At 37.6% G+C, this 15,290-nt stretch overlaps 1 protein-coding gene across 4 annotated transcripts in view; it reads right to left on the minus strand.

Moving 5' to 3' along the window:
* The window catches only part of LOC131044844 (uncharacterized), a 201,678-nt gene that overhangs the window by 135,535 nt on the left and 50,853 nt on the right, over positions 1–15,290 (minus strand). The gene's annotated exons all lie outside the window — the stretch shown is intronic.

Below are 15,290 nucleotides of genomic sequence, written 5' to 3' on the forward strand. Positions count from 1 at the left end.
CATAAAACCTCAGAGAACCCATTCTAAACTTCAATCACAACAACCAAACTCAGAGAAAAAATTCAGTATAGAACCAGCAGGGATCTTTCAAGAACCATTCTTTTGAAATCACATTCCTCCAAACCCCCTTCTTGGCATTAAACCCACATTGTGACAAGACAAAATCCCAATGGGAATTCGCTTCTCTATTAGAGAGCCAGAAGCAATTGTGTATCGTGGCATAATCTAGGGTAATTAGAACCCGATTGTCTTTCATTTTTACTTCCCTGGTATCTAGATTGTATCGATTGATGCACGCCAGCACTAGCTTGAGGCATTGCATGGCTACAGGGAACGCAATAGCTTCCTTTAAACCACTCTCTACCAATCTCTCTGTCATTGGGTACCTATTAGGGTTTCACACCTACCACCAAAACTCATCTAAATTCATAAAATTCGGTTTCATGTCCCCCACTTCCGACAACAACCTAGATGACCCATCCAAATGTTCATAACCCTAATACTTAACCTTCATCTTTCCACAATCTTACAAAAATTCCATAGAATTTAGCTGAAAAATCCCAAAAACAACCACCACTATGCTCTATAAGACACCTTGAGAGGGAACTTTGGACAAAAAATGGATGCTCTAAGATTCGAAGCTACTCACCTCTTCATTGGCTCATACAGTTGCTTAACGTGAGTAATGCGTTTGAGTTTGCCCTTGAGTCTCGCCTCTTAATCATAGTTTGAATTTTGAAATGATGCTTGTTAAGGTTAAAATGGAGATAAATAACCAAGTTTGTAGGTACAATTAATGCCCAACTACCTCAGCTCCTTCCACAAATGTTGTGCATTTGAAATTTGCCCCCTTTTGCTGTTGAAGCTTCCTTTAATTTGGAACATTAACGGTCATCAAACTTTTAAATGATTCTCAATTCCTTGTCGAACTCACTTCATGTTCCGGAAGTCACTTTAGATGGTTGTGAGTAACATCTCTTTATGCCTTGGGAGTAAACAATTCCTTATCCGATGTCGCCTAACGCACCTACTTCCAGAATCTACCATCAAACCCAAAAAGTTTCTCAAGAAGCTTTCATAACTTTCATTGGGTTCCAATGATGCTTCCTAAAATGAAACTTTACAAATATTGGACTTGTCAATCTTTTGAACTTGTTGTTCCATTTTCAATGTCTGGCCCCGACAAGAGTTCCAGAATTAATGTTGGAGTCCGACTAGAATTCTTTAACTTTGACTTAGACGCGAAAATAACTTTTCAATAAATGACTTTTTGACTAAGACATTGAAGTTCCAATTTAGGCTTGGGAGTCCGAGAAGAGAAACATGTTGGAACTCTTAATACAAAGTGAGACGTCAAGGACCGACTCAAAGAATAAAACAAGAATACGGCTAACTAGACTTAGACACAAGCGGAAACAAAGACCTCAATTAGTTCAAAATAAGCTATCAGACTTCGAAAGGTGTTCTAGAACTTAACTCAAAGACCGATAAAATGATAAAATGACTTGATCAACTTAATCAAAAAGCAAGACAAGCTAAGTTTCGAATTAGGACCGAAACTTGGGTAACAAGATGCACAAGAGTGCAAATTGACCACCTATATTTGGCTATTTGTTTACGGATGAAAGGTTGTACATCTAGCCAATTATGTATCTACAATGTATGCCAAAAATGACAAACAAATTGTGGGTCATAGTCAAAGGTGATGAGTATTGCTAAGCTAAAGTGGACCCAAACATGAGTGAAGAAGAGACATGTAGCATCAGCCATGGTAAGGTTTTTCTTGAATGCTATCATGACGACCATCTTGGAAAATCTATAGACCACAACAAAAATCGAGTGCATGTTGATGCTTAGTCATAGGTAGCTTGCTCAAGAAATCCATACTTATGGATTCCCAAGGCCATGTTGGGAGGAAAAGGGAAGTGTGGTTGTTTATAGGCTTTGTGATGTTGCAAGGAATGCAAAACTTTATGTGGCACTCAATGCCTAAGTGCATGTGAGGCTAGTAGAAGTGTTGTTGAAGCATTCCCAATATTTGGCAATGCCAAAGTGTCCAACTTTCTTGGCATAATGCACCTCCTAGGTCTTTGTTGTGGTATGCCATCTAGAACATGGAGATGTCCAAACATGTAGAGAATCTTGTTGAACAAGCAGAACTTCCTGAAATGTTTGACTTATGAGAGCATGATGTAGGTCTATGTAAAGCCTATGTCCACTAGGTAGAGTGACTCCTAGTCAAGTTGTGAGCATTCAAGTCCAACACTAAGATGCACATGAACAAGAAATTGGCTAAGGCAATCAACTCTTGTTTTCATTTCTCTTTTTCTATTTTAAGACCAAATAAAATTGTTGTATGTCACCCATTTAATGCAACACATGTTTTCCAACTTGCTTTGGGTATGCAAAAAATGGAGCAACTTATGATAAAAATGGATGATGTCCCCTTACTAAGAAGGTAAGGTCACCGTTGCTTAATTATGTGTATGATGGTGTACAACTCTTTTTTGTTCACTAAAAGTTTATGAATGACATGCAACTAGATGTCCATGCTACGTGACTATAGCACCAAGTGCATAGTTGGATGCATGAGTCTTCTTGGTGTTTTAATTTGTCATTTTTGTGATGAAACAAAATAGAACAATGGATGAGGAAAACTCTCTTCAAATTAATAGGGGAAGCTCCCTAATTTAAAATCTAAAACCAAAACAAGTCTGCTAATATTAACACTATACAGTCTAGTCTTTGGGGTTTTGCATAAGGATAAAATAAATAAACTTGACCTCTATGTTTTGTCTTAGAGGTTAGAGCACGAAACTGTGAAGAACTCTTATTTTCACCACTCGATTTTCTCAATTTATGAGAACTAAACATAAACAAGAATACTATCCACGGATTGAACCAAAGTTGGAGTTGTATCAATCATATTTGGCAAGCTCTGTCTTGACAAAAAATACACAAACCCAAAATTTTCGATCTAGGAACTGTTGATGTTTGTTTTATCATCTACCAAACATTAGAATAGAATACCCGAAGGCATTCTATCCTCTCCTGGAAAATCACTACTGATTCCAAGGTCTATATGTGCGAACAAGCGATTTTAGTGAACTAGCTTCTTGGGTAGTGTATGCTGAAAATCTCAAGGGGGACTTACGTTAACAAATGTCTTTAAATTGTTGGACTTAGACGGATTTAGCAATTTTAGGCTCTCTTTTCTTAGATTTTCTGGGATTTAGACTTTCAAAAAGGAGAAAAGAGATAGGGTTTGAGAAAGCTAATCTAATCCTACGAACTCTGGAGACGATATCAATTGGGTGCTCTCGGGAAACCAAACTTTGCTTCACCACACTAGGGACAACTACACAAAGCCGGTGCAATCTTCAATGGATTGTGCTTATGATTAAGATGTTGGGATGCACAGAGGATGGGCTCAGAATAACTTTGCACGGTGAAATGGAAATCATCCATTCACCAAAAGTATGAGCGGAGATACACCATCAATTAACACTTATCAAATCCTTCATTCAAATTAACAACAATGAAAACAAATCTAGACTAATTTTAACTAAGTGTTGAGGAAATTGAAACCATGCTAATCATTCAAACAATGGGGATTACAAAGCCTTAAGAGAAAGCGCACATGCAGTATATTATTCGAAAATGACCTTCGCGCAACAATATGTAAAAAACCTCACACTCTCTGAATGAGAGGAAGTAGCCTTATATAGTTTTTCAAAAATAAATGAACGGTCGAGATCAAACAGTGATCAAGGACCCAGATTGAAAGCTACAAACCCTAATTAGGGTTTCCCAAAACTAACTACCCTCGACCAATGAGAAAATTACATTTGGGACACTTGTCCTTCTTGCTAAATATGAACCATCAATGAAAATAGAAGATTGTTGCATTGTGAAGTGTGCCCTCCTAGAAGCTTCTGGAAAAGTCAGGTTCATCGAACCTGGACATGCTTGTAAATGTTATTCAATTTTCAATTCAATATGCAAGTTATATTCTAGTTGATATTATCTTGTTCTATGTATTATCTATTTATATTATAAATCTGACTATCTTCCTTTGTATGGCAGGTGAGAGGAGCATTTATTGATTTCAATATCCTTTCTCACAAATGCCATTTGATATATATATGCAAGTTGGGTACGATCAAGCAATGCCTTCACCGGTCATGTCTTTTAGACATGACCGATCAAGACATTACTTGATCGTGCCCCTTTGCAAATCGCAGTAATCACAAACGGTGTATGTTTAACAACCGATACCAATCGGTGTATGCTTATCATAACAACTGATACCAATCGGTGTATGCTTAACTTAACAGCCCGATACCAATCGGTGCGTATTTACCTTGCCACCTGATATTAATCGGTGCATACATAACCCGACATCAATCAGTGCAAGCTTACATTGACACCCGATATTAATCGGTGTTTGGTTGATCCGATAATCATTTGTTTACTATTAAATATGTTAACCGATATAAATCGGATTGCATTGGTTAGCCCGATTTTATAATCGGTGAACACAAATAATGTAATCGATATTAAATCGGGATTCTATGCTATAGGATGATTATTGATAGATAAGCATTTGATCGAACTAAGTAGATTGATCATATACAAATGATGAATGGTTATCAAATGAAGGATTAATAGCTTGAAGTTTTTCATTATAGTTATCGATAGGATAAATGATTGAATGAGAGACTTCATTTATCTCTCATTCAATCATTTATCTTACCGAAGCTATCATGCATTAACACTCCCTCTTAGCTAGGTAAGATAAATGCAAACAATATATCAAGCATCACAATTCAAATGATGGTTAGCATTCTTTACACAATCTGACTCTCTAGAAAATCATATCACCTAATCACATGATATGAAGTATCACCTAAACACGTGATACAAATGTTCATCACATCACTCTTGTGATGACAGGATATCACCTAAGCATGTGATATCAGTATTGCCTAAACACGCAATACTTAAGGATAATCATATGAGAAAGATTAAATTCTCATCTTATCCAAGTTGTGGTATGTGCACTAACACCTTATACAAATGTTTTACCATGACACAATCATGGCACATCCATGACACACCAAAGATCCAATCATGATAACTGGTTTGGACATCATAAGATCGCCACCTTATAATGTCTACATACAAGTGTTCATTATCTTGAGACATCATCACCTCTTAGATATGAACCCAGGGAATGAAGTCCAAAATGTCCTATCATGACAAAGAAGTTTACACATTAAACATCTTATTGATATGCAAATACGGATTTACAAAGCAAATTACCTTTCTATCATACCTAAACCTTTTCTGAAGTGATCAACTTTCACTTTGGAAAGACATTTGGTCAAAATATCTGCAATTTGATCTCCTGTACAAACATATTCTAAATGGATCACATTCTTGTCTACCATATCTCGCACATAGTGGTATGGAATCTCAATATACTTGGATCTGTCATGGAACACTGGATTTACTAAAAGTTTTATGCAGCTCTGATTGTCACAATGTATAACAGTGGGTTTCATAGGCTCTCCAAACAGCCCCACAAGCAACTTCCGAAGCCATACTGCTTCTCGGGCAGCCATAGAAGCTGCAATGTATTCGGCCTCGGTGGAGCTTTGAGCTACAGAAGGGTGCTTCCTGTTGATCCAGGATATCATAGCTGAACCTAGATTGAAGCAACACCCTGAAGTGCTTTTTTTGTCAGTCACACTTCCAGCCCAATCTGAATCTGTAATTCCATGTAGGTCTATATCAACTTTCTCATATTTGAGACCAAGGTTTAGGGTACCTTGTAGATATCTCATAATGTCTTTTACTGCAACCAGGTGTATCTCCTTAGGTTCACACATAAACTGACTTAGAGCATTAACTTCATAATAGATATCTAGCCTTGTATTTACCAGGTACATCAGGGACCCAATCATCTGTCTATATTGAGTAGGGTCAGTGGGTTGTGACTCTGTTGTTGCTTCCTTAAGTTTAGGTAAATTGGTTTCCATAGGAGGGGTCATGGGCCTACAGTTTAGCATTCTGAATCTCTTCAAAATGTCCAAGGTATACTTTCCTTGGTTTAGTATAATGTTGTCAGAATTCTGCCATACTTCCAACCCTAGGAAGTAATGAAGGAATCCCAAGTCCTTCATATCAAATTCTTTGGATAGATCTTTCTTGCATTGATCTATAAGGTGATCATTTCCTGTGATTAATAAGTCATCAACATATAAAATCAATATTAGCATATCACCTTTATTTCTTTTGTAGTAGAGATTAGGACCTGCATCATTCTTGGAGAAACCTAGTCCTGAGAGATAGGTGTCAATTCTTTCATACCAGGCCCTGGGAGCCTGTTTAAGTCCATAGAGAGCTTTCTTGAGTCTACATACATGAGACTCTGCATCATGAATTTCAAACCCTTCAGGTTGCTCTAGGTAGACTTCTTCTGAGATCTTACCATTTAGAAATGTTGTCTTAACATCCATCTGGTGTATCTTCCACCCCTTTGCTGCTGCAACGGCTAATACAGCTCTTACTGATGTATACCTGGCAACAAGTGCAAAAGTTTCTTCATAATCTATTCCTTCCCTTTGTGAGAACCCTCTAGCTACAAATCCGGCCTTGTGTTTTTCAATACTGCCATCTGCAGCATGTTTGATCTTGAACAGCCATTTAGATGAAACAACAGATTTCTTAGTTGGCCTAGGAACAATCTCCCAAACATCATTTTTCATAATGGACTGATACTCTTCAGACATGGCATCCTTCCATACTTGATGTTCAAGTGCATCTGATACATTGTTTGGTTCGGTTTTAGAGAGATCATTCATAAGGGCAACATAGCTAGTGAATTTATTAGGCCTTTTGCTTTCCCTGAAGGTTCCTGAAGGAGCAAAAAACTTCTGAGCTTCTGCTACAATCTTGGTGGCCCATAGTGGTCTTTTCTTGAGGTTTTCTCTAGGTGGATTTTGAGTTTCACCTATAGTTTCCTCTGGATTCTCCCTCTAAAGCTCAAGGGTAGAATCTTCATCTATGCTAGGGGTAGGGATATAGACTCCAGGCTCTAGTGAGCTTTGGGCTCTTTTGAAGGCCAATTCATCTTCAAAGATCACATCCCTACTTAGTTCAATATTCTTTTGACCAAGTATATAGATCCTGTAGGCTTTGGAGGTTTCACTATATCCTACAAGGATTCCCCTTTTTCCAGAAGGCTCTAATTTTAATCTTTTCTCCCTAGGTACATGAATATAGACAGGCCATCCAAATATCCTAAGATGGCTGATATCTGGTTTTAATTTAGTAAAGACTTCCTCAGAGGTCTTATCTTCAAGATGGGAGTGAGGACATCTGTTTTGAATATATACAGTAGTGCTAGTTGCTTCTGCCCAAAGATTGACATTTAGATTCTGATCAAGAATCATAGCTTTGGCATCTTCAACGATTGTCCTATTTTTCCTCTTAGCTACCCCATTTTGTTGAGGATTATAAGGTATTGTTAACTCCCTCTTAAACCCCAAATTTTTACAAAACTCTTTAAATAATTCTGATGTGTATTCCCCCCCATTATTAGTTCTTAGGGTTTTAATTTTATTTCCTGAGTAGTTCTCTGTTAGTGATTTGAATTCTTTAAACCTAATAAGCATCTCTTCTGATTCTTTACATTTCAAAAAGTAGATCCAAGTTTTCCTAGAGTAGTCATCAACAAATATTACATAATACAAAAATCCCCCCAAAGATGGTGTGGACATGGGTCCACATACATCAGAATGAACTAGCTCTAAAATTTTACTTGTTTTCCTAGTACTATTTTGAAAGGCACCCTTAGTATTTTTACCTAGGGCACATCCTTTGCATGCCCCTGAATGATATTGCTTTAACTTAGGTAGACCTGTGACAAGGTCTCCCACTAATGATAAAGCTCTAAAATTTAGGTGGCCTAGTCTTCTATGCCAAACTTCATTAGCATCTGTAGTCTCATGGATTAGGGCTAAGTTGGGCTCTGTGCATAGCTCATACAAGTAGCCTTGTCTTTGACCAATAATTTTAGCTTTCTTGATGGATGAATTCTTTGGTCAAGCCAACACTCTATTGTCCATGAAGGTCACTCTGTATCCATTGTCCTCCAGTGCTGATATTGAGACTAGGTTTCTCTTGATGCCTGGAACATATATTACTCCTTTAAGTTGTAATGATACACCTGACTTTAGTTTGATGGTGCAGGTTCCAACTCCTTTGACTGGATGTGTGGAGTCATCTCCGATAGTTACTTCTTCATCATTCTCATCTTTCATGGAGTCTAGCACTTCTCTGAATCCTGTAATGTGTCTGGATGAGCCACTGTCGATCACCCAGGAGTTAACTTTGTTTGATGCTTGGTTTGTAAGTGTTGAATAGAGTACATACTTCTTGGGGTCCTCTTCCCTTTTAGATTTTCCTGTTTTGGCAAATGTGGCTTGTTGCTTAGCTCTTTCTGGACATTTGGCAACATAGTGCCCAAATTTGTCACATCTGTAACATTGAATCTGACAAAGGTCCTTGTTGAAGGTGTTCTTGTCGTGACGACCCTTCCTCTTCCTAAATTGTTTCTGCTTGCTTTTCTTGTTTGAGTTTGTATTTAGAACTTGGAGATCATCATCTATATTCTTTTGCTTGATCCCTTTCTTATTTTGCCTTGATTCCTCTTGGAGACAGTCAGCCTTTAGCCTATCGAATTTTGGAAATTCATCCCTCGCACTGATGCCTTGGACGAATGCTTCCCATATGCTAGGCAACCCATCTAGGGCAATGAGTGTTAATTCTTTGCTTTGGATCTCATATCCAAGAGTTGTCAGTTCATCCCTTAGGGCTGATATTCGCATGAAGTAGGCATTGACCAATTCTCCTTTGATTATGGCTATGTGATTTATTTCTCTTTTTAAAGCCAAGGTTCTACTGGCATTAGATATCTCAAATGCATCTTCAAGTGCTTTGAACATGTTGTAGGTTATTTCATGTTTCCTTATGATGGGCATAATATTATTTCTCACCCCATCAACTATGATTTTGATGGCCTTTTCATTTCCCTCTCTCCAAGTTGTTTTGTCAGGTTCAGTCTCAAGTTTTGCAGTTTCAGTTTTTTTAAATGATTCGACTTTATTTTCTTTTAGAATCATCTGAATTCTGAACTTCCATGCTGAGAAGTCATCACCTCCTCCGAGTCTATCTTCAAATCTGATAGTGCTAGCCATTAGAAGAATTGTGATGTTGAATATATGCTTTGCTTTGAATTTTCCACAAAATTGAACAGCCTCAGGTTCGATTTAACTATTGCTCTGATACCATGTAAATGTTGTTCAATTTTCAATTCAATATGCAAGTTATATTCTAGTTGATATTATCTTGTTCTATGTATTTTCTATTTATATTATAAATCTGACTATCTTCGTTTGTATGGCAGGTGTGAGGAGCATTTATTGATTTCAATATCCTTTCTCACAAATGCCATTTGATATATATATGCAAGCTGGGTACGATCAAGCAATGCCTTGACCGGTCATGTCTTTTTAGACATGACCGATCAAGACATTACTTGATCGTGCCCATTTGCTAATCGCAATAATCACAAACGGTGTATGTTTAAAAACCGATACCAATCGGTGTATGCTTAACTTAACAGCCCGATACCAATCAGTGTGTATTTACCTTGCCACACGATATTAATCGATGCATACATAACCCTATATCAATCGGTGCAAGCTTACATTGACACCCAATACTAATCGATGTTTGGTTGATCTGATAATCATTTGTTTACTATTAAATATGTTAACCGATATAAATCGGATTGCATTGGTTAGCCCGATTTAATAATCGGTGAACACAAATAATGTAACTGATATTAAATCGGGATTCTATGCTATAGGATGATTATCGATAGATAAGCATTTGATTGAACTAAGTAGATTGATCATATACAAATGATGAATGGTTATCAAATGAAGGATTAATAACTTGAAGTTTTTCATTATAATTAATGATAGGATAAATGATTGAATGAAAGACTTCATTTATCTCTCATTCAATCATTTATCTTACCGAAGCTATCATGCATTAACAATGCTGACTTGGAACAATCTGATTGGTTGGAAGATGACGAGGCGCCACCTCAATGTGTTGGATGTCTTCCTTGAATTCTCCAATTTGTGTCAAGAAATTGTCTAAGTATGGAAATTTGATTCCTTCTTGTCACCATTTGGTTCTGCTTGGGAGTTTGTCTGTTTTAATTTCTTCAGGAGATGAAATCCTTCAAGAAGTTGGAAATTTATTTAACTTTTCCATATTTTCACCAAGTCTGAGAACTTTTTCTCTCTTGATGCCTTGAGATTCTTTCAAGTGCCTCGAATTTGGAGAAGAAATCCCTTCGTGAAGTATTTCTCATACTTAGCCAAATTTTGGCCCTCTATGCTTGGGCGAACCTTGCTCGTGGTCCTGTCTTCAGTTCTGAATTTGGCTTGAAACTCCATTTGTGTTTTGACGATCCTGCCCTTAGCTGCCAATTTATGTTGCCCGGGAGGAGGGTAAAAGCTCTAGATAACCCCTTGCAAATATGAAATGATAGGATCACGTTGTTTAGACATTTGATGTGATCATGCCCTCCTTCTTGATACCCTGAAATTTGGAAAAGAATTTCTCCATGCCTTCGTCATAATTGCGGAAATTGGAATTTTCTTTATGAAACATTCCCCATACTTAGCCAAATTTTGGCTATCTTCATGCTCGCATGAACCTTGCCCGTGAACTTGTCCTCAATCCTCCGTTTGGCTTGGAACTCCAGCTGCGATCTCTATGATGATCCCGCTTCTATTTCCTCCTGCGACCTGTAAAACCAAAGGACAATAATTTAGAAATCTATCTTGGATTAAAGAAAATCGAGGCTGCGAATGGCTAAGTGTTTGGAGATTTTATTTCATTTTCATACTTAGCCATGAGAATGGGATTTTCACATGTAAATTCTCCAACCTGCAAGATAACTCTGAAATTTGCTCTTAATTCGCTCAGAAAGTTCGAACTTTTGTTGTGTAATATTGAAAGGAGGAATGTCTTATTTGTATTAGAGTTGGTTTTCACAATTAGAAACGTGCAAATATCCTTCCAATTCATGTTTCTAAATCAGCTTCAGTCCTGAATATTCATGGAGGAAGTTTCTATTTTAGACTTTAGTTGGCTTGTCATCTCTTCAAGTTTGAAAATCTTCTTTTTGGTTTACAAAGTGCAAGTTTCTAAATTGATTCTGAGTTCTGATTCGAACTGAATCCTCAAGATTACATCCTTAAAAAACTTTCTATATTGGCTACAAGTTCGAATTCTTTGTCAATCTTCCAATATTTCCTCTTTGAAAACTTTCTATTTTGGATTTTAAGTTCGAATTGCTTCTCAAGTCTGCAAGATTCCTTATGATTTCAATTCCAAAACTTTCTAATTTAGTTAGCAATTCGAATTCTTTCATGGATTTGATGACATCACTTGCATTTTAAACTTATTTTCAAACTTGTTGTTGACTTTGCTTGACTCCTTAATCACATGGCGGACTTATTTGGAGTGTTTGGCACAAATATTGGAACTGCATCCCAGCATAGGGTGGATTTTTAGTTGGCCATGATATTAGGAGGACAGACTTTGGAGTTCACCTTTTGAGGACCTCTTCAACATAGGCCTCATCTTTCGTCTTGGGCGGACTTCACTCACTTTGAAAACATCTTGCATGTCCAAGTCTAGGGCGGACTTTTGGAACTTCTACTTGGCACCAAGTATCACTTCATACTTAGCTAAATTTCTGTCATCAATTCTCCTTCATATTGCACCATGTTAACCTCTCCATTTACTGACTTCCAATCTTCTTGTTGCCATCATTAATGTCTCTTACATAGGGCAGAGGTTTTAGGTTCCTTGACACCACACTTGGAAGTGTTTACTAGGTAGGGCGGACTTTCTTAGCTCATGGAAGGCGGACTTTCTTTTTCTTTCTTCTCTTAGGCAGCTTGCAGGGCGGACTTTTCATTTCTCTAACACCTCCAACTTTGACAAGGCAAACTTCTCCATCTTAGGAACCATTTTGCATATCTTTCAAGGAGAACTTTGGAGTTAGGCATCTTGGGCAGACCTTTTGGAACTTCTAACACTTGCTTGGGCGGAGTTTATGACCATCACCAAGGCAGACTTTTCTGATCTTGAGCACCTTTCACTTCATCCATAGGGCGGAGTTTTGAGCTATCATCACATAGGGCGGAATTTTAGTCTATCACCAAGGATGGCGAAGTTTTGTGCTCCCTCTTCAAGGCGGACTTTTGTGCTCCCTCTTCAAGCATGGCAAAGTTTGGAAACATCATCAAGGGGGGCAGAGTTTGAGGCTTCTCTATGTAAGGCGATCTTCTCTGACATCTCCACCATATGGCGGAGTTTGAAGGCATGACTACCAAGGCGGACTTTAGACACCTTCTCAAGGCATGGCGGAGTTTGAAGAGACAACCTCTAAGGCGGATTTTTGGGAGGCCTTAAGAGGCTTACACACCATCATGAGTGGACTTTTGACATCCCTCTACATGGTGGACTTTAGGCACTCTCCATCATAGGGCGGAGTTTTGGAAGGACACCAAGGCGGCTTGCACACCATCATGGGCAGACTTTTCACTACCTTCTCAAGGCATAGGGCGGAGTTTGGAAGGTGTCCTCCTTGGGCGGACTTTTGGAAGCTCACCATGCATCATCACCTTGGGCGGAGTTTGGAGACTCTTCATCAAGAGGGCGGACTATATATGAAATATAACATTTAAGTATAACTTATACTTTAAGTTATATTTCATATATATTGTCAGGATGTTTGAGAGTGGTTTCGGACCTCCAGGAGTTATAATGCAAAATCTAGATTTTGGAGGATTCTTCAATTTTCCAGACTTAGTCAAATTTCAGGATCAGGATGACATTCTAGACTTAGCCAAATTTCAGGACATTTGAGGATCAGGATGACATTCTAGACTAGATGATTTTTCGAGCTGATTATCCTTTGAATGTGCCACGACCCCCTAAAATATAGGAACTTAGCTCTTTAGTTCAAAATTTGAAAATTTTGGATCACCATCGAAGCAGGTCAGTGGTATCAGTGCAAACCCTAGGTCCCCACTCCAAAAAAGCAAAAAGCAGGCATCCCTAAAAAATAGGGAAAACTTTTCCATACCAGGGATTGGGCTAAAAATGCCAAAAACAAAACTTCCTAAAAAATAGGAAAAAGCAAAAAAGCAAACTTTCTAAAAGTTGTTCAAATTCATCTAAATCAATTGCGATCTTCGTCCCTTGGCCTTTCTAGGCACTTCGACGGTATCCGGACTCTAGAATCACTTGGTTTGCAAAAAACTAACTTTCAATCTCTAGGACTTGAACTGTTCAAAATTGAGCAAGGCTTGACAAAACTGAAGTGGAAGGCCACAGGACATTAACAAAAAACACTAGAAAGCAGGAAAAGAGAGGGTCCCCATTTGCAATGGGGCGATGTGTGAAAAAGATCACAACAGGAAGAAACTCAACAACTTAAACATTGCTTGAATTTCTTTAAAAACACATTTTTTGCAAAATTCAATGAAAAAATGTAGCAAATGAGTATAAAAGTGTTTTCTATTAAATTTGACTCATCTGAATACAAATTGAGTACAAAATCGCATCATCATGCAGAATCCTAATACAATAATTAGCTAGCAACTATTATTGATGTATGATGATTGCCTTTGAAAATCATCATCAAAATTCATAATTTGCTTATTACAACATTTTACCTCTCCCCTATTATAGTGAAAACTTGGGGAGAGGTTCTAATCCTTGCACTTTGTTGTGGCTCCTTACTTGACATAAAAGGTTGTGTTTGTGGCTCTAGCTCAACCTCTATACTACTACTAGATAGCAATTACTACTGTTTTGCCTCATCAATTTTCATCCACTAACAATCTAGTAGCTCCTTCTACTGCAGCCACGTCCTCCATTGCCTACCTCTCAAAATCAACAATCTCGTTTATGGTAAACAATGGGATTGACTAGACAAAACATTGTTTCATATTTTTGTTTGTTAGTGACATTTCATTAGTTAATGACCTTAATTCTTTGCCCAAATTCAACTTAACCTTTTCATCCTTTTATATTTCCTCTCTTCTTAATCTTCTTATGCTCCTATTAACTAACTCCTCTAAATATTCTTCATGCAAAGGTAAGACCTTCAAAGTTTTCAAGAATTCTACAAATATGTCTAGTTTAATTGTTATGTTTCACAAGTTCGATTTAATTTTAGGGTTTTTGGAAAGTTGCACTATGGTAGGAACCTCCTTGCTACTACATTCCCCTAACAACAACCTTTTAGATCTTTCATATTCATCAGTGTTCTTCAAATTGGTTATTAATTGGCCTACAACTTTCCAACATGAATTTGATCTTTTTGGGATCTTCTATTCTTCTTCTCCTTAGCAACACCTACCCTAGTGTGCTCAGTAGCACCCTCATTGGTGTGCTCAATCTTCATCCTCTCCACAATTTCTAGTATTGTGGTGTCTTTCCTCTCTTTCAATCATCTTTTTTTATCTCCTTTCCTCACCATTTGGGCTGGCCATTGTCACTTTCTTTGCTAATTACATTTGTTCCTTAATTTCTCTTGTATTCCTTTTGTCTCCTTTTTCCCTGGTTGTTTTTGTTTCGGGATTGCATTACTCTATTATTACCCAAGGTGGTTATCCGGTAAATTTTCTATTGATCACATCTACTCAAAGATCCCTTTCAAACCCCTTCCCCCTTTCCATTCTCCATCCCCTTGGCGCCTAACCCCCTCTCATAGAGTAGACATCAAGAAGACAATGCTGTAGATTTTCGTGTCTTTTTCATCTTCTCCTTTTTTCCTTTATTTGGTAACTTATAGTTTTGAATTTTCGAAATTTCTTTATTGTCCTTAGTAAGACCTAACCAAGGCCCCAACAATGAAACCAATGTTAGCAAGAAATCTGGGGGACACAAACTAAAGTTTTGAACCCCGATGACTTTCTTATTATTGTAGTTTATATCCCAAACTCAGTCTTATTGAGGGAACAAGGAAATAGTTCTGGACAAGAGATTATCTATTTAATAGAATATCAAGAACATACATAATACATCATATTGGAATCCAAAGGTATTTGTATTATTTATATTCATTCAGTACATCATATACATCCTTATAACTCCTTATATCCTTCTATACATTCATA

The sequence above is a fragment of the Cryptomeria japonica genome, chromosome 1, assembly GCF_030272615.1.
Source record: "Cryptomeria japonica chromosome 1, Sugi_1.0, whole genome shotgun sequence".
Lineage (NCBI taxonomy): Eukaryota > Viridiplantae > Streptophyta > Pinopsida > Cupressales > Cupressaceae > Cryptomeria > Cryptomeria japonica.